This window comes from Mauremys mutica, chromosome 8 (assembly GCF_020497125.1).
Source record: "Mauremys mutica isolate MM-2020 ecotype Southern chromosome 8, ASM2049712v1, whole genome shotgun sequence".
Taxonomy (NCBI): domain Eukaryota; kingdom Metazoa; phylum Chordata; order Testudines; family Geoemydidae; genus Mauremys; species Mauremys mutica.
In genome coordinates, this window is record NC_059079.1 from 60,211,305 (window position 1) to 60,230,234 (window position 18,930).

General features: G+C 40.1%; 1 protein-coding gene across 3 annotated transcripts in view; it reads left to right on the forward strand.

Annotated features, from left to right (window-relative positions):
* COP1 (COP1 E3 ubiquitin ligase) overlaps nucleotides 1-18,930 on the forward strand; it is a 198,974-nt gene that overhangs the window by 68,002 nt on the left and 112,042 nt on the right. The gene's annotated exons all lie outside the window — the stretch shown is intronic.

An 18,930-nucleotide genomic window follows, 5' to 3' on the forward strand; every position in this document is an offset into this window, starting at 1 on the left:
CCCAATGTTTGGTAAACTCATTGGTTGTCATTGAACTGTAAACACTGGACTGCTGCCTTTTTGTAAATTTTACTCTAACATCTGTCAAGACACTGAATTTAAAACCCTTGTGGGACCAGTGGAAATCTTAAATCCCTGTGTTGAAAACGAAAGAAGCAGAGGGCTGTAGGAGGAGGCGTATAAGACGACTTTCTATATTAAAAAACAACCCCCCAAAATCAGAAGTCGTCTTATACGCCGGGTATAACAGCGGGCGGCTGGGCTTTAAAAGGCTCTGAGCTCCCCGCCGCAGCGGGCAGCCCGGAGCCTTCTGACTCCCGGCCGCGGCTGGGATTTAAAAGGCTCTGCGCTGCCCGCCGCGGCGGGCAGCCCGGAGCCTTCTGACTCCCGGCCACGGCTGGGATTTAAAAGGCTCTGTGATGCCCGCCACGGCGGGCAGCCCGGAGCCTTCTGACTCCCCGCCGCGGCTGGGATTTAAAAGGCTCTGGGCTCCCCGCCGCAGCGGGCAGCCCAGAGCCCTCTGATTCCCGGCCGCGGCTGGGATTTAAAAGGCTCTGTGCTGCCTGCCGCGGTGGGCAGCCCGGAGCCTTCTGACTCCCCGCCACTGCTGGGATTTAAAAGGCTCTGGGCTCCCCGCCGCAGCGGGCAGCCCAGAGCCCTCTAATTCCCGGCCGCGGCTGGGATTTAAAAGGCTCTGGGCTCCCCCCCTCGGAAGGGGGGGTCGTCTTATAGGGCGAATGTAGGCCAAAACCTATATTTTAACTGTAAAATTAGGGGGTCGTCTTATACGCCCCGTCACCCTATACGCCGGAAAATACGGTATATTTAGACTATCCCTAACCAACACTGTGTCTAACCTTTTCTTAAACCTCCAATGGCAGGGGTTCTGCAGCCTACCTTGGTAACGTGTTTCAGTAGTTAGCTATCTTTTTATTTATTTTTCCCCAAGGGCTGTCAAGTGATTAAAAAAATTAATCATGATTTAATTGCATGATTAATCACACTGTTAATATAATACCATTTATTTAAATATTTTTGAATGTTTTCTATGTTTTCAAATATATTGATTTCAATTACAACACAATATAAAGTATGCAGTGCTCACTTTATATTTATTTTTATTACAAATATTTGCACTGTAAAAAACAAAAGAAATAATACCCTTAAAATTATATACCCTTTCCTATATATATATTTATAAATATAAATAAAATGGGTAAGCTTCTGGCAAGGATAATTTGAATGCAGAATTGTTCAAGGTAAATCCTAAATTAGCAGCATCTATCCTGGCCCCTCTATTTATATCAGTCTGGGAAAGGGAAAAAGTGCCAGATGAGTTGCCCAATGGGGTTATAGTGAAGATATCAAAGAAAAGAACTCTGTGATTGTGATTGTAATAACTGGCGTGGTATCACACTTTTATCTGTGCCAAGCAAAGTATTGTGTAAGATCATAGTCCAGCATATATCAGAGGCAGTTGATAGTGTTCTTAGAAAAGAGCAAGCTGGTTTTTGGAAAGGGCGAGGATGCACAGACCAGATCTTCACTCTATGAAACATTATAGAACAGTACTTAGAATGTCATTGGCAACTCTACATAAATTTCATAGACTTTGAGAAGGCTTTTGATAGCATTCACAGGACCAGCCTATGGCCCATTTTGCGGGCATATGGAATTCCTTTCTGTATAATCAACCTCATCAAAAGCTTCTATTTCAACTTTACATGCAGTGTTGATCACAGAGAGTTCAGTTTTGAAGTCAAAACAGGAGTATGTCAGGGATATGTCATGTCTGCAATCCTCTTCAACATTGCCATCGACTGGGTAATGTGGCGTACAACAGAAGACATGCCAAGAGGCATTAAATGGTCACTCTTCTCATCCCTTGAAGACTTGGACTTCGCAGATGTTGCTCTCCTGTCACATACCCAACACCATATAAAAGAAAAAACAACTCGACTCAGTGTATTCAGCCAGCAAATTAGACTGAAAATCAACTGCACTAAGACACAGATCATGACCTTTCATATTTCCTAACCATCACCAGTACGGATAGAGGATTATGTTCTCACCAATGTAGAAAAACATACTTGGGCAGTACCATCAGTCGGAACAAAATCAATAAAGCCAGGAACACCTTTAGGAGCTTAAATACAGTCTGGAAAGCATCTAAATACAACACCAAAACCAAACTCAAGATTTCAGGGCTACGTACTTTCAACACTACTTTATAGTGCAGAATGCTGGGGAATGAGAAAGTATGACATGTCTAAACTGTCTTCATTCCATACAACCTGCCTCAGAAAAATCCTCTGTACCTTTTGGCCCAGAACAATCTCAAACCAAGATCCATTGACACAGTGCAGCCAAGAGGGATCTGAACACCATCATTGCCAGGAGGTGTTGGAGATGGATCGGTCGTGTGCCTTAGATGGAAACTGATTCCATCACCAGAGTAGCAATAAGATGGACACCCGAAGGCAAGCGAAAACGGGGCTGCCTGAAAACATGGCAAAGAGCTGTGGAAGCTGAGCTGAAAAACCTGCAGCACTGCTGGGGAACCATTGGAAGATTTGCCAGAAACAGACAGGAGTGGAGGAGCTTCGTCACTGCCCTAAATGCCAGAGGTGTAATAGGAACATGATGATGAATACAAGTACTGTAGTGCAATCTCTTTATCATGAAAGTTGAACTTACAAATGTAGAATTTTATGTACAAAAAATAACTGCATTCAAAAATAAAACAATGTAAATCTTTAGAGCCTACAAGTCCACTTGTTTGTCTGAGCAATTGACTGAAGTAGGACCAAGTTTGGTTACATTTGCAGGAGATAATGCTGCCCGCTTCTTGTTTACAACCTCACCTGAAAGTGAGAACAGGCGTTTGCATGACACTGTTGTAACTGGTGTCACAAGATATTTACATGCCAGATGCGCTAAAGGTTCATATTTCCCTTCATGCTTCAACCACCAATTCAAAAATACTATTTCTTTTGTTTATCATTTTTACAGTGTAAGTATTTGTAATAAAAACTAATATAAAGTGGGTACTGTACACTTTGTATTCTGTGTTGTAATAGAAATGAATATATTTGAAAATGTAGAAAAACATCAAAAATATTTAATTTAAATTGATATTCTGTTTAACAGTGCGATTATTTTTTTTAATCACAGTTAATTTTTTTGAGTTAATCGCGTGAGTTAACAGCGATTAATTGACAGCCCTATTTTTTCCATATCCACCCTAAATCTCTCTTGCTGCAGATTAAGCCCATTACTACTTGTCCTACCTTCAGTGGACATGGAGAACAATTGATCAAAATCTTCTTCATAACAGCTTTGAACATATTTGAAGACTTATCAGGTCCCCCTACAGTCTTTTTAACCTTTCCTCATAGGTTTTCTAAACCTTTTAGCATTTTTTGTTGCTCCCCTCTGGACTCTCTCTCCAGTTTGTCCTCATCTTAAAGTGCAGTGTCCCAAACTGGACATAATACTCCAGCTGTGAGGGCCTCATCAGTGCTAAGTAGAACAGAACCGTTACCTCCCATGTTTTACATATGGCACTTCTACCCCAGAATATTCGCCTTTTTTGGAGCTGCATCACATTGTTGTCTCTTGTTCAATTTGCAATCCTCTATAACCCCCAGATCCTTTTCAGCGATACTACCACCTAGTCAGTTATTCCTCATTTTGTTTCTGCATTTGATTTTTTCCTTCCTAAATGTAGTATTTTGCATTTGTCTTTATTGAATTTCATCTTGTTGACTTTAGACAAATTTTCCAATTTATCAAGACATTAAGAATTCAAATCTTGTCCTCCTCCAAAGTTCTTGCAACCCCTTCCACCTTGATTTCATCCACAAATTTGATAAGCACACTCTTCACTCCTTTATTCAAGTAATGAATGAAAATATTGAATTAATACTGAACCAAGGACAGACCCCTGCGAGATCCCACTAGGGTATGTCCCCCAGTTTGATAGTGAACAATTGAAAACTACACTGCAAACCTCTGATAAGTACCTTAGATCAATCTGAATATTTGTTGAAGGCCCCAAGAAACTTTAGATTTTGTGCAAACAAATCATGGTGCATTTTTACTATGCATTATATAACTAGAATGTATAATGGCTAAATTAGCCATGGAGGTCAAAATACAATTATCACCAATGTGACATACGTTTAACCTGTACTGATTAAGTTCATGGTGGCTGCAGTGAGATGCAGATAGAAATCATCCTGTGGTATAGACAAGTTTCTTTAGCCACTGAGTTCATATTGGAGTGGATCTTGCTCTTGTGCCCTTCCTGGGCATTTTGCAAGAATGGTAATTGGTTAGAAAATACTGGAATGGCAATAAAATCTCACTATTTTCTTTGAAGGAATTTGATTCATGGTACAATGACAGTGATGCTTTTAACAGTGTTAAAGCTAAGATTTTTTTGGGTCCCCTTTCTACCTGTTTCAGACTAGTGCTTAGCTGTTGCTGTTAGATATTGCTGATTTTAACCAAGAAAATAATTTGATCTTACAATTTCATATTTTTTCTACTAGTAGCTCTGATTTAGCAAAGCATGTCAACATGTGTTTAATTTTAAGTATGTGAGTAGTCCCTTCAAAGCTGAGTTGGGCTTTCAAAGTGCTTAGCTTTTAGTATGTATTTCAGTGATTTACTGACATGGATCCTATATTTGAGTAAATATGACAACACTGAGAAAGTATGTTGCCCCCTGGAAGCCCTGTTGGCTTTCAAGTACCTAAGCTGTTCCTTTTTAAAGTTGAAGCTGCAACCAAGAACAGTATATAGTTCTTTAAAACTCTCATCAGTAACCCCTACTTTCTGCCTTTTACTATCCATTTCTCTGTTTCCAACTGATAGAATCTGCAACTTCAGAAAAAGTCCATCCAAAGTGGTAATGGGACTCATGTTTTGGAGAGGTGGCAACTCAAGGTGGTAGAAAGGGACAGTTCAGCAGTGACTGGGTGGGTGAAAGTCAGGGGGCTTTTTTCTTAAACGTCAGTGATAAAGGTGATGTGGGATGGGTTGGGGAGAAATGTCTAGTTGAACTGGTCCAATAAGTAGATCCTAAGCTTGCTGTCAGTATATGCTACAGAAAAGCGAATCTTGTCCATTTTTTGCAAATACTTACTATCAAGATACTTGTTTTAAGAATATAAGTCTTAAAGCAAGCAAGAATCAAGTAATTTTAATATTAAAAAGTAAAAATTTATTTTCACTCTGGTAAATAAGAAATTGATATAAAATAAGCTGTCACAAGTTGGAATAGTGTGTGTGCATGCAGTACCTTTAAAATTTGTCTTTGGAGTATGCCCATTGGACTTAAATAACTGCCCTCTGTGGAACTTCCTGTTTATTTAAAAAGAAAATTCTTCAAGAGCTAGTCATTTTTCAGTTTCCAAAGAAGAGGACTGCCAAATAGTGTTTCCAGTACTTTCAAAAATGGAAGTACATTTAGAAGTACATAAAATTGCATGTTGTGGCAGGGCAGGAAGGGGTGGTAGTTAAGAAAAGAGCACGGAGAGCACATAACTGAAGAAATGAAGTAGATAATGAACCTAGGCCAATAGAACCTTCTCATTCAGAACAAAATATCAAAATAAATTACTAACAAAATACAAAAACAATTATCAGTACTCCATTTAATGTTTTTTAATGAAGAGTGGTAGATTGTAAGTATACAGAAGTTGTAGTATAATTATTTCAAGAGTAATGTAAAACAATTTAAAATGATTATTTTCTATCAAAATAAATCCATGGTCTTCAACCTGCCTGCAGACCATCTAAGATTTCCAAAGGGATCCACACCTCCATTAGAAATTTTTTAGGAGTCTGCAAATGAAAAAAGGGTTGAAAACCACTGAAATAAATCCATAAACCGAGTCTTGGATGTATGATTGCGGGTTTTGTAATGAGAGGAATGTGGTTTGAACCCAAAAGGCAAATTTCTTAAACAGGTACCCCCCTTTTTTTTTTTTTTACTCCCTTTCCCACTCCATCCCAATGTTTTGTTGAGGTTTTACCCCTCTGCATTGTGGTGTTCTCATTTAGCCAGTTCTGTAGTCCTCAATCCACAAGGTGGCAGCCTTTATTTACTTTGTAAGCAGTGCTGCACCAGTGTTAATGACTGGCACAAACCTATATCCTACATTCCTTGATAGAAATTTTTCTGATTGCCATGTGGTCTTTGTTAAATAAGATCACTAGTAGGATGAGAGAGAATTGGGTTACATCTCTTTGAAGCAGTGAGTCCCTCACAAGTGAGAATTGTAGTCTTCCTTTATTGTTTCAAAGAAATAGAGAAATGTAGTTAGAGAAGAGTGTACAATAGAAACATGTTCAGGGCTTTACAGTGGCTGGTCATCCAATGTTGGTTTTGAAAGATTTTCAACACGAGCGTACGTGTGCACATACTGTTATATTTATTAGTCTGTGTGTGTGTGTGTGTACGTACGTGAATAGCTGTGATCAGGCAGCCCTTTAGTTCTCGGGCATCTGTAGTCTTCCCAAATACAATAAAATGTGTTGGTTTTTTTAAAGATTTGTCTGAGTTCAATTTGTAATGTATTATGGCACCCATCTATGGCAGGTCAACTCATTGGGGCTTAACTTTTCTCTTCACCTACTGTGGAAGTAAATAGTAGAAAGCGTTCTTTTGAAGGAGAGAATATAAGCTGCTGTGTTAGCATTGCTTTGAGATGTATAGAAAATTGCTTTAGCACTGTCAAACAGAGCCCTTGAAAGAATATGGCCGAGCCTTTCATAATGTAAAGAGATTGTGCACAGAAAAATCCAAGAAGCAGACTCCAGTCCAGACCTCAGTTACCTGAAGGTTGGCTAGCCAAAAGCTGAGTATGATCCTCATGATTGACCAGCACTTGTCCTCCAGAGCCACAAGCCTTTGGGGAATGTGTCAGGAGTTCTGCAATCTGCACAGACTTCAGTCTGCTGGGTTAGGTCCCTGATTGTTTGAAAAGTTTTGGGTAGCCTTTTGAGACCATTGGGTAATCAAGATTATAATTCCCAATGTCAATGACTGGCTAATAAAACTAAAAGATTCCTAATTAGTTGTGCCTGATCCGTGAAACCTAATTTGTCTTGTTCAGTAAGTCTAGAGACAGCTTTTTAAAAGCCTTTTGAATCTCGCTTTTTGCTACAATAACAGCAGTGTTGAAGTTAGCTCTGATTTTATTTTTTATGGTTATGTCAAAGTAATGGAGGGGTTTGAGAAATATTAGCATTCAAATAATAATTATTCTGCTATTTCATGATCATATTTCTGGCCTTGTAAAATCTGGCCCAATTTTGACCTCTTGAGTATAATATATTGAAACGCTCTTAAAGAGGACTAAAAGAACAGATCTATTAAGAGTAATGTTTCTATCTATTCACTGAATCATTTCCATTCCTCATCTCTTATTATGGGCTAAAATTGCCTTTCCATGTAAATTTTGGGTACCTTAGTGAGGCACTCTGCAGGACTGTGTCCTGTATCACTGTAGCCTTTATTTAGCACAGTGGGATGGTTGGTCTGTGCTAAGCTGATACACCAAAGGTTTGTGTGACGTAGTCAGTAGCGTGGCTGGGGGGGAGTGGCAGCTCCCACTGAGCACATTCCCCAAAAGTGGTCACCTAGTAACACTTCTGCCTGTGGGGTAGTAAAAATAAGGGAAAGAAACATATGAATGAGTTTGCCCTTCATGCGATTGGTATGTTTGGGTGCAGTGGATGACTGTTCCCTGGAAGATGAGAAATGAGGGGTGCAACCTTTTCTTTTTTTGTATGGTAAAGCAATTACTTTACAGTTCATTTTTATTAAAGTAGCAATTGTACAGCTTAGATCAGTTTCTCCTGTTTGTGTGGGTCATTCACACAGCAAGAGGAAAAGAAAAGCACTTAAAATTGGTAAAGGTGACTAAAACTGCAAAAATGGTAATGGAGATTTGGCAACAAGTATAGTACCTGAACTTATGTTTACAATGCTCCTTTTATATTACTCTACCTTATTTCCCATAGGCTAATTTGCTGATGCCTGAATACCCGATTGGTTATTTAAGATAGAAGTGGGTTTTGGTTTAATCAAAACTAACTATATTTACTGAGCTTTTCTGTTTCTTGTATTCCCTCTTGAGGGCAGAGCTGATACGTCTCTTAAAATATCATTTTGGACTAGATCCTATGGCCAGAGGCTAAGGATGATTTGTACCCAGGAAAGGACAGTACGTTTGTCATTCCAGAACTCTGAATTTAGGGCAGTCTTGACTCCCAGGGATTAGTTCTGGAGCACCAACAAACAATGATTATGAGACCTGCAAAGAACATTTTGGCTGGTATCTCAAATCTTGATTGGAAAATAAACAACTGAATCTTATGATTTTTGTTGACACTCCATAATGTGTCCCATGATGGGTCAGAAAATTGTCCTTGTATCTACACTTGAGAGCGCTTTAATTATTAGGGACAACATTTGCATAATATGAAATTGAGGAGTTAGTAAACGAAAGCTACAGAGACACAGGCAGGACCTTATTTTTTTCCTAGTAATTTTAGAATATCTGGTAATTCTGGGATCCATTTCCTATTAAGTTCTTAATACTTCAAAGCTGTCTCCGTTTGCAGATAATTAGATGAGTTTTCTAATTTGTAGAGTTAAATCGGGATATTAAGGAAGTGGGGTGGCTCTCTACATTAGCAAAAAGAACAAGGAGTGCTTGTGGCACCTTAGAGACTAACACATTTATTTGAGCATAAGCTTTCATGGGTTAAAACCCACTTTTTCAGATGCATACAGTGGAAAATACAGTAGGAAGATTTATATATATACACATACATACACACACATGACATGAAAAAATGGGTGTTGCCATACTAACTATAACGAGAGTAATCAGTTAAGGTGGGCTATTATCAGCAGGAGGGGAAAAAAAGCTTTTGTAGTGATAATCAGGATGGCCCATTTCCAACAGTTTACAAGCAGGTGTGAGTAACAGTAGGGGGAAAAAATTAGCATGGGGAAATAGGTTTTACTTTGTGTAATGACCCATTCGCTCCCAGTCTTTATTCAAGCCTAATTTAATGGTGTCCAGTTTGCAAATTAATTCCAACTCTGCAGTTTCTCATTGGAGCCTGTTTTTGAAGTTTTTTTGTTTGGAGTATTGCGACTTTGAGGTCTGTAATTGAGTGACCAGGGAAGTTGAAGTGTTATCCGACTGGTTTTTGAATGTTATAATTCTTGACATCTGATTTGTGTCAATTTATTATTTTGCATAGAGGTTTCATGGTGTGTACAGAGCAGTTTCTCCTAAGTTCTGAGAAGATTTGAGCTGATCATTCTATTATCTTATTGTTTTCTTCATTAATAAAGCCAAATTCCAGGATGGGTCCAGTTTGGAGATTAAGGGGAAAAAATTCATAGGCAGGAGTTGTAGACCAAGCTGGATGAGCAAGCATCTCAGAGAGGTGATTAAGAAAAAGCAGAAAGCCTACAGGGAGTGGAAGATGGGAGTGATAAGCAAGGAAAGCTACCTTATAGAGGTCAGAACATGTAGGGATAAAGTGAAACAGGCCAAAAGCCATGTAGAGTTGGACCTTGCAAAGGGAATTAAAACGAATAGTAAAAGGTTCTATAGCCATATAAATAAGAAGAAAACAAAGAAGTGGGACCGCTAAACACTGAGGATGGAGTGGAGATTAAGGATAATGTAGGCATGGCCCAATATCTAAACAAATACTTTGCCTCAGTCTTTAATGAGGCTAATGAGGGTCTTGGGGATAATGGTAGGGATGACAATTGGAAATGAGGATATGGAGGCAGATATTACCACATCTGAGGTAGAAGCCAAACTCCAACAGCTTAATAGGACTAAATCGGGGGGCCCAGATAATCTTCATCCAAGAATATTAAAGGAACTGGCACATGAAATTGCAACCCCATTAGCAAGAATTTTTAATGAATCTGTAAACTCAGGGGTTGTACCATATGATAGGAACTGTTAGCAATTCTCCAATCTTTAAGAAAGGAAAAAAAAGTGATCCAGGCAACTACAAGCCTGTTAGTTTGACATCTGTAGTATGCAAGGTCTTGGAAAAAAATTTGAAGGCGAAAGTAGTTAAGGACATTGCGGTCAACAGTAATTGGGACAAATTACAACACGGTTTTACAAAAGGTAGATCATGCCAAACTAACCTGATCTCCTTCTTTGAGAAAGTAACAGATTTTTTAGACAAAGGAAATGCAGTGGATCTAATTTACCTCGATTTCAGTAAGGCATTCGATATGGTTCCACATGGGGAATTTATTAGCTAAATTGGAAAAGATGGGGATCAGTATGAAAATTGAAAGGTGAATAAGGAACTGGTTAAAGGGGAAACTAGATTTCCAGAAAGCCTTTGACAAGGTCCCTCACCAAAGGCTCTTACGTAAATTAAGCTGTCATGGGATAAAAGGGAAGGTCCTTTCATGGACTGAGAACTGGTTAAAGGACAGGGAACAAAGGGTAGGAATTAATGGTAAATTCTCAGAATGGAGAGAGGTAACTAGTCGTGTTCCCCAAGGGTCAGTCCTAGGACCAATCCTATTCAATTTATTCATAAATGATCTGGAGAAAGGGGTAAACAGTGAGGTGGCAAAGTTTGCAGATGATACTAAACTACTCAAGATAGTTAAGACCAAAGCAGATTGTGAAGAACTTCAAAAAGATCTCACAAAACTAAGTGATTGGGCAACAAAATGGCAAATGAAATTTAATGTGGATAAATGTAAAGTAATGCACATTGGAAAAAATAACCCCAACTATACATACAACATGATGGGGGCTAATTTAGCTACAACGAGTCAGGAAAAAGATCTTGGAGTCATTGTGGATAGTTCTCTCTGAAGATGTCCACGCAGTGTGCAGAGGCGGTCAAAAAAGCAAACAGGATGTTAGGAATCATTAAAAAGGGGATAGAGAATAAGACTGAGAATATATTATTGCCCTTATATAAATCCATGGTACGCCCACATCTCGAATACTGTGTACAGATGTGGTCTCCTCACCTCAAAAAAGATTCTAGCACTAGAAAAGGTTCAGAAAAGGGCAACTAAAATGATTAGGGGGTTAGAGAGGGTCCCATACGAGGGAAGATTAAAGAGGCTAGGACTCTTCAGCTTGGAAAAGAGAAGACTAGGGGGGGATATGATAGAGGTATATAAAATCATGAGTGATGTTGAGAAAGTGGATAAGGAAAAGTTATTTACTTATTCCCATAATACAAGAACTAGGGGTCACCAAATGAAATTAATAGGCAGCAGGTTTAAAACAAATAAAAGGAAGTTCTTCTTCACGCAGCGCACAGTCAGGAACTCCTTACCTGAGGAGGTTGTGAAGGCTAGGACTATAACAATGTTTAAAAGGGGACTGGATAAATTCATGGTGGCTAAGTCCATAAATGGCTATTAGCTAGGATGGGTAAGAATGGTGTCCCTAGCCTCTGTTCGTCAGAGGATGGAGATGGATGACAGGAGAGAGATCACTTGATCATTGCCTGTTAGGTTCACTCCCTCTGGGGCATCTGGCATTGGCCACTGTCGGTAGACAGATACTGGGCTAGATGGACCTTTGGTCTGACCCAGTACGGCCGTTCTTATGTTCTTACAACGAGTCGTACTGAAAGGTGAACTGTCAGGCTGGAGGGAGGTTACTAGTGGAGTTCCTCAGGGATCGGTTTTGGGACCAATCTTATTTAATCTGTTTATTATTGACCTTGGCACAAAAAGTGGGAATGTGCTAATAAAGTTTGCGGATGACACAAAGCAGGGAGGTATTGCCAATACAGAGAAGGACCGGGATATCATACAGGAACATCTGGATGACCTCGTAAACTGGAGTAATAGTAATAGGATGAAATTTAATAGTGAAGAGTGCAAGGTCATGCATTTAGGGATTAATAACAAGAATTTTGGTTATAAGTTGGGGACGCATCAGCTGGAAGTAACAGAGGAGGAGAAGGACCTTGGAATATTGGTTGATCACAGGATGATTATGAGCTGCCAATGTGATATGGCCGTAAAAAAGGCTAATGCGGTCTTGGGATGCATCAGGCGAGGTATTTCCAGTAGAGATAAGGAGGTGTTAGTACCGTTATACAGGGCACTGGTGAGACCTCATCTGGAATACTGTGTGCAGTTCTGGTCTCATGTTTAAGAAGGATGAATTCAAACTGTAACAGGTACAGAGAGGGGCTACTAGGATGATCTGAGGAATGGAAAACCTGTCGTATGAAAGGAGATTCAAAGAGCTTGGCTTGTTTAGCCTAACCAAAAGAAGGCTGAGGGGAGATATGATTGCTCTCTACAAATATATCAGAGGACAAATATATCAGAGGACCAGGGAGGGAGAGGAATTATTTAAGCTCGGTACCAATGTGGACACAAGAACAAATGGATATAAACTGGCCATCAGGAAGTTAAGACTTGAAGTTAGACTAAGGTTTCCAACCATCAGAGGAGTGAAGTTCTGGAATAGCCTTCCAAGGGGAGTAGTGGGGGCAAAAGACATATCTGGCTTCAAGACTAAGCTTGATAAGCTTATGGAGGGACTGGTATAATGAGATTGGTCTTTGACTACTAGCAGTAAATATGCCCAATGGCTTGTGATGGGATGTTAGATGGGGTGGGATCTGAGTTACTACAGAGAATTCTTTCCTGGGTGTCTGGCTGGTGAGTCTTGCCCACATGCTCAGGGTTTAACTGATCGCCATATCTGGGGTTGGGAAGGAATTTTCCTCCAGGGCAGATTGGCAGAGGCCATGGGGGTTTTTCGCCCCCTTTTGCAGCGTGGAGCATGGGTCAATTGCTGGAATATTCTCTGCACGTTGAAGTCTTTAAACCATGATTTGAGGACTTCAGTGGCTCAGACACAGGTTTGATACAGGAGTGGGTGGGTGAGATTCTGTAGCCTGCGTTGTGCAGGAGGTCAGACTAGATGATCATAATGGTCCCTTCTGACCTTAAAGTCTATGATTCTGTGTGAAATTGATTAGATAAAGCAAAGGGTATCAGTTAATGGCTTCATCATTTTTCTAAAACACCTTGAGGTGTGTGTAGCATATAAAATGTGTCAAAAACATTCAAAATAAATGCTGTCAAAATAAAAATCTAAGATGGCAGTCAGACTGAAGTGCTTCAAATGGCATTTCAACATCATTCAATCAATGCTAACTAGCAAGACCAGAAGCAGCCACTCTTTCCAGTTAAATCCCTTGGTTTTTCTAGACTGCACAACTGTAGTGTATGTGCTTCTCTGAATTTTAGTACTTATGAAAGTTAGATTCATAGTACTAGTTACAACTCTGGCATTGTAGAGGCTTCCCACACAGAGCTCATTTTAATGTACCTCAGTCTTTGGCTCCCTCTGTTATTCCAGTCCTAGGTTTCTTCTGAGCAGAGCCTGCCAGCTGTGATGAAAACCTTGTTGGCACAACAAAAAATGTGGTAGTTAACATGCTTGGTATGAAACTTTTCAAATGCTGGATTAAAAATTATAAATTGAAATCTATTACAACAGTAATTCTCTGATTCTCAGTCTCTGCTGGGCTTCTGGAACCACTCTTTCTTTGGGGGAGCACTCCGTCCCCTCAAACTGTCACCCCAGAACACGTTCACTCTTGAGTTGTGCGGGATGGGGCTGTGGGACTCCCACTCCAGGACGTGTTTCCCAAACTTGATTCATAAGGAGAAATTAATCACTCTTGGGGATTGAATTGCCACCTGTTTACAATGTACTTTCAGGCCAAACCTGTAGTGCCTCCATAGCTGTTGGTAACCCTGTATCTCCTGCAGAGTTGTTATTGAGAGACATGAAAGGGACTTTTTAAAAAAATGATGGTAGGGTATCCAAAATATTACAGCAGACCAGATAATTATTTGGCATTAACTTCAAACCTTTTTCTAAAAAATCTTCTATGTTTAACTCTTTACTGTATTTAAATTTTCTCAACTTATTTAACGGGGAGTGGGGGAAAATAAACCCTGTAGGAAAACCTCATTAACTTTGGATCAGTGTACTTTTGTATATCTGGCATACAAGCCTTGAGACTGTCATCATCTGATCTTCAACGTGCAAAATAGTATCTTCTAGCACTAAACTGGCTTTTTATCAATACATTTTTGTGTTCAGTTGCTTGAAGAATTTAGTAGTTCCCCATAGGTTTTCTCATCATTATTACTAATTAAGCAAGGTTCTACAGAATGCTTATGCTTCTACAGAATGCTAATTAAGCAAGCTTCTACTAAAGCTTATGTAGTAGACTAGAGGTTCTCCAACCATAGTCTAGAGACCCAAAAAAATCCATTATGACTTTCTGCAGTGTCTGGATTTTTCTCGAGTGGGTTGTCCATTTTCTAAAAGTTGGGTCCAGTTTTTTCCTCTTAAACTAGAAAAATGTTCCTGCTTCAGAAAACTTAGCTGCTGCAGCCATCATAGCTAGTTAAGAAATGAGTTGTGCTGTACTAAATTACAAAGGAATAATTTCCCTTTATTCTGATGATGATATAAACAACAAAAGTATCATTATTGGATTTGACCTCCAGAACCCATGAAATCTACTGAATCCCATTTGGTGATATTTTTTTTTTAAATGTATGTTATGGATTGGAAGCATTGCTAGAGCAACTTTTAGTAGAAATGATGGTATTGCATTGTGCATAAAAATAAAAGGATTTTCTCTTATGCAAGTTGGACTAGAATTAGGCCAGATCACACTGGGTTGACAACCTGGTACTTTTTTAAAGTTGTCATCTTCCTCTCCTAAACGGGAGAAACATAGGTCTCTTATTATTCTGTTTGTGAAGATAATCTTGAAAATGTCATCAGCGTGTACCAGTCCAGTGATGTCTACCTGAGTCTGCAGAGAGCCTGAAACAATAGTTTTGAATTATGAATTGCCTTTTATCTCTATGGAGTGTTATCTTAAATGACTATTTGGTGATAATTTTCATGTCTGTGTTGACTATTCCATAGCCTGTAAGGAAGGAGAAGTGTAATCGTAATATGAAGATCTGAACAGGCTACAGCAGGGGTTCTCAAACTGGGAGTTGGGACCCCTCAGGGGGTCATGAGGATATTACATGGGGGGTCGCAAGATGTCCGCCTCCACCCCAAATCCCACTTTGCCTCCTGCATTTATAATGGTGTTAAATATATTTATAAATTAAAAACACTTTTAAGGGGGGTCGCACTCAGAGGCTTGCTATGTGAAAGGGGTCACCAGTACAAAAGTTTGAGAACCACTGGGCTACAGAATAGTGCCTTATTTTGGTGCCCCATGTGGGGGTTATTTGGGGAAGTTTTTTCCCTCCAATCTGATTGTGGAGCCAAAAAGTCAGATAAACAGTGGAATTGGGAGCATGGGGATTGTGGCATCAGAGCCTCACTGAAACAGGAACCAATCCTGCGGAACCCAGTGGGGCATCCAAACCCAAGTAACTTAGCAGAGCCCAGGGCCAGTTCAAGGGGAACCTTCACATGAAGATATCCCATGGTCACAACCCCAGCAGAGGTTGTACTGTTGGTGGTATCCTGCTCATTACCAGACTGGTAGAAGAAGTGGCAGGTTGGCACTTCCCTCCCAACCCCCCAGCAGAGTACTGCTTTACTCTAGTAGTGAGTGTGAGGCCAAGTGTCTTGCTCTTTGGCTCTAATGGCTGCTGCTTCTCCGTCTGCTGGAGACTGCCTCCTATAGCATCATTTTCCTGTCTCAAAACTGTCCACAAGTCCAGCTGTGGTAAACCAAAGGCTAACAAACTAGTGAAGAGAAGCCTACTGAAAGATTTTGCTTTCTCTCTGGTGTTTTCTGACAAAATCAGTTTACCTTATGCCCTCTGAGTAGAGCTTACTGTTGCCTACCCAAGATATAGCCACCTCAACAGGGTCCTCTCTTAGGACTAGGTAGTCAGGATCCAGGTACCAGATCCAAGAATCCTGCCACATCAGCCTGGGAGATTCTGCAGCTCATACAATTTATCTCTTGCACAGACACAGTGCAGTGGGTCTTCATTGCATGAGACTTCTCCAGTTATTGCTCCTATCTACTTGGGATTGCCAGGAAAAGTGAATTATTCCCCTCTCCCTTGAAATCTTCAAAATGGTGTTTTAACAGCAAAGATCCTGGCCCCTGCCACAGAGAAACCGCTAACAGATCTTTCTCCATTGAGGGTGACTACATATACTTTGTTTTGGATAGGAGCCTTTTGTGGGAGCACTTACTTCACAGGCCAAACAGTCTTCATCAGAGAAGGAAATTGGTTACACTTGAGCTACACGAGCAGCATAATATGCAGTCTCGTCGCTCACCTGACATTCATATCTGCTTTTCTGCAGAGTAACAATCATGTATTTTTAAAGCATACGCATCAGGAGGGCCTCTGGAGTCCCATACTCAATGTGGAATCCCTTAGAATCCTCCCGTGGGCAGAACAGAAGAAACTGAGTAATTGAATTACATCTAGGACAAAATCACTGAGTCGACTGGCTGATCTGCCAAACCCTCTGTAGGGGAGTGGAAACTAAATCAGAGAATTGCAGACCTAATATTCAGGTAACGGGGACTCCAGAGGTTGATTTTGCTTCAAGCATCAGGAAACTAAATTGTTTTCCATCAAGCTCTTAGGACAAAATGGCGTTGAGGACAGAAGCACTCATTCAAGTGGTCCAGCTGCCTGATAGATATTTTCCAACCTTTCTTTCTGCTGGCTTAAGTGTCTGGGTAAATATGGGGGGACAATGCTAATATCCTCAGAGCTTCCTACTAGTTGCCTATTACCACCTTGAAATGTCAACTACGTGGATGCTGCCAGAATCCAGACATTCAAGCTAGCGGCATGGAACTTTGAAAGCTAAACTTTGGGTAGTCTTACCAGCTAGCAGTCTACTTAAGTACAGGAAGAAACTTACTTCTAAGGATTACTACATGATATGGGATGTCTTTGTATGGTTCTTCTCATGGAAGCAATGGCAAGAAAGTGCCTGTGAAAGACTCCCTCAATTTTCTACTGGAGGTCTATTAAATAGACCTAAGCTATCTGTTCTCTTCATGTACAGGGGTGTCCATGAGACTACAGTTTGGAGGTAGAGATTACTAGGAATTGGCAAATGAGAAGGGGAGGAAGGTATAGGAGAGAAGTTAGAGTATTTTACAGAATCCAGTGACCAAACGTGGAGGAAGAAATATCTGTTTTCTGGTGACAGGTGGGTGAGTATACAGACAACAAGGTTGTGGCTTTACAGATTGAGAGGATAGATAGAAGGAGCTAATCCCACATGACAGAGGTGGTTTATTGATTTTGTGGAATATGCTCTGTTTCATGAAGGAAATTTTTGTTAGTCATTCTATAGATTTCCATAATCATTGTTTTGTTCTATCTAGAGAGTGTCATTTTAGAGCAGTGGTGTGCAACCTGCAGCCCGCGGGCTGCATGCAACCCATCAGGGTAAGGTGATTACGGGCCACCAGACATTTTGCAGACATTGAACGTCTGCAGGCACGGCCCCCTGCAGCTCCCAGTGGCTGTGGTTCATCGTTCCTGGCCAATGGGAGCTACGGGAAGCCGCAGGTTGCCTACCACTGTTTTAGAGGCTCTATGACGCCTATGACCTGAACAGAGGGCAAACTGGGCAGTTTATGCTAATTCCTAGTAAAATCTATCTCCATATTAATGGCTTCTTATGCATTTGTCTCTGACAGTCTATTAAGTGAAGGTCCCCTCCCTCTTTTGTATGTTGTTTGTTTGCCTGTTAATTTCTAGCCTTCTAAACTTTGTCTGATTAGTACTCTTCTTGGTGTTGAATCCTTGAAAGCTTCTCCTGGAATTGTGGTGCAATTCACCCAATTAATCATGGGGGAAATGTGTCCAAATTTTTCCAGCACAACTCTATCCAAGACCATTGTATGTATCTGATCAGGATTAATCTCCACTTTGGAGGGCAATGGCTTCCATCATTGAGAAGATACATTTATAGGCAAGAAAAAAAACTCTTGTTTACTTAGTCTTGAATGATTTTTTTTAATAGGTCATTTGAACCACAATTCCCAGAATGCTTGTGAAACTGACATTTTGGAATAAAGGAATGTAATACAGCCATCTCTTGCCAAATTTGGGGCTTGTGGTGAGCTGCTTATAGAGTGATGGGTTATAGCCTATTGATTAAAAAGTATGGTTTACTGTGCAATTGAAACAGTTCATACATTATAGTTCCTTAACTTTTAGCTAAGTGGTTACTTACACCAGAGCTACAAGTGAGCAGCCTATACAAATGAATGGTTAGAGATATCTAGTAGCAAACTCTGAATTATAGTCTAAATTGTCTAACTAGCACTTCTTCGGTTTGAGCTAAAGTTTAATTTTGCGTGGATTATGGGTATCATACTAGCAGTTAAGTTTGAGAAGTGGTTTCTATAAAAAAGAAAAATACCTTGTTTTCTGCTAGTCATAATTTTAGCAAAAACAATCCTTTTAGAGTGACATTTTATATGCTTTGTCTCAGTAACTTTTATTTTTTTGTATGATAAATGTGGATAGACTTTGGAATGCAAACAATGATCCTTTAAATTGTGGCTTTGCATGCATGAATATGGCTTTGTTTTAAAACTTGCAACTCTGTATGTCAGTCATAATAGGGTCCCTTCCAGTTCTATGATTCAACTTGCAAATGGGGCCATATGGCAGAATTGTGGGGAGAACCTTGTAGTCTGTTATATATATATATATATATATATATATATAGTGGGTGGAAGGTTTTGTGGTTGTTGGGGATGCTACTTCATTTGAACTCATTCAGTGTCCAGATCTGCATTTCTTGCACACTTGAACATTTCACTGAGTTCAGAGGGAACACTGGGAGAGCAGAATTGGACTGTTGGTTATGATTC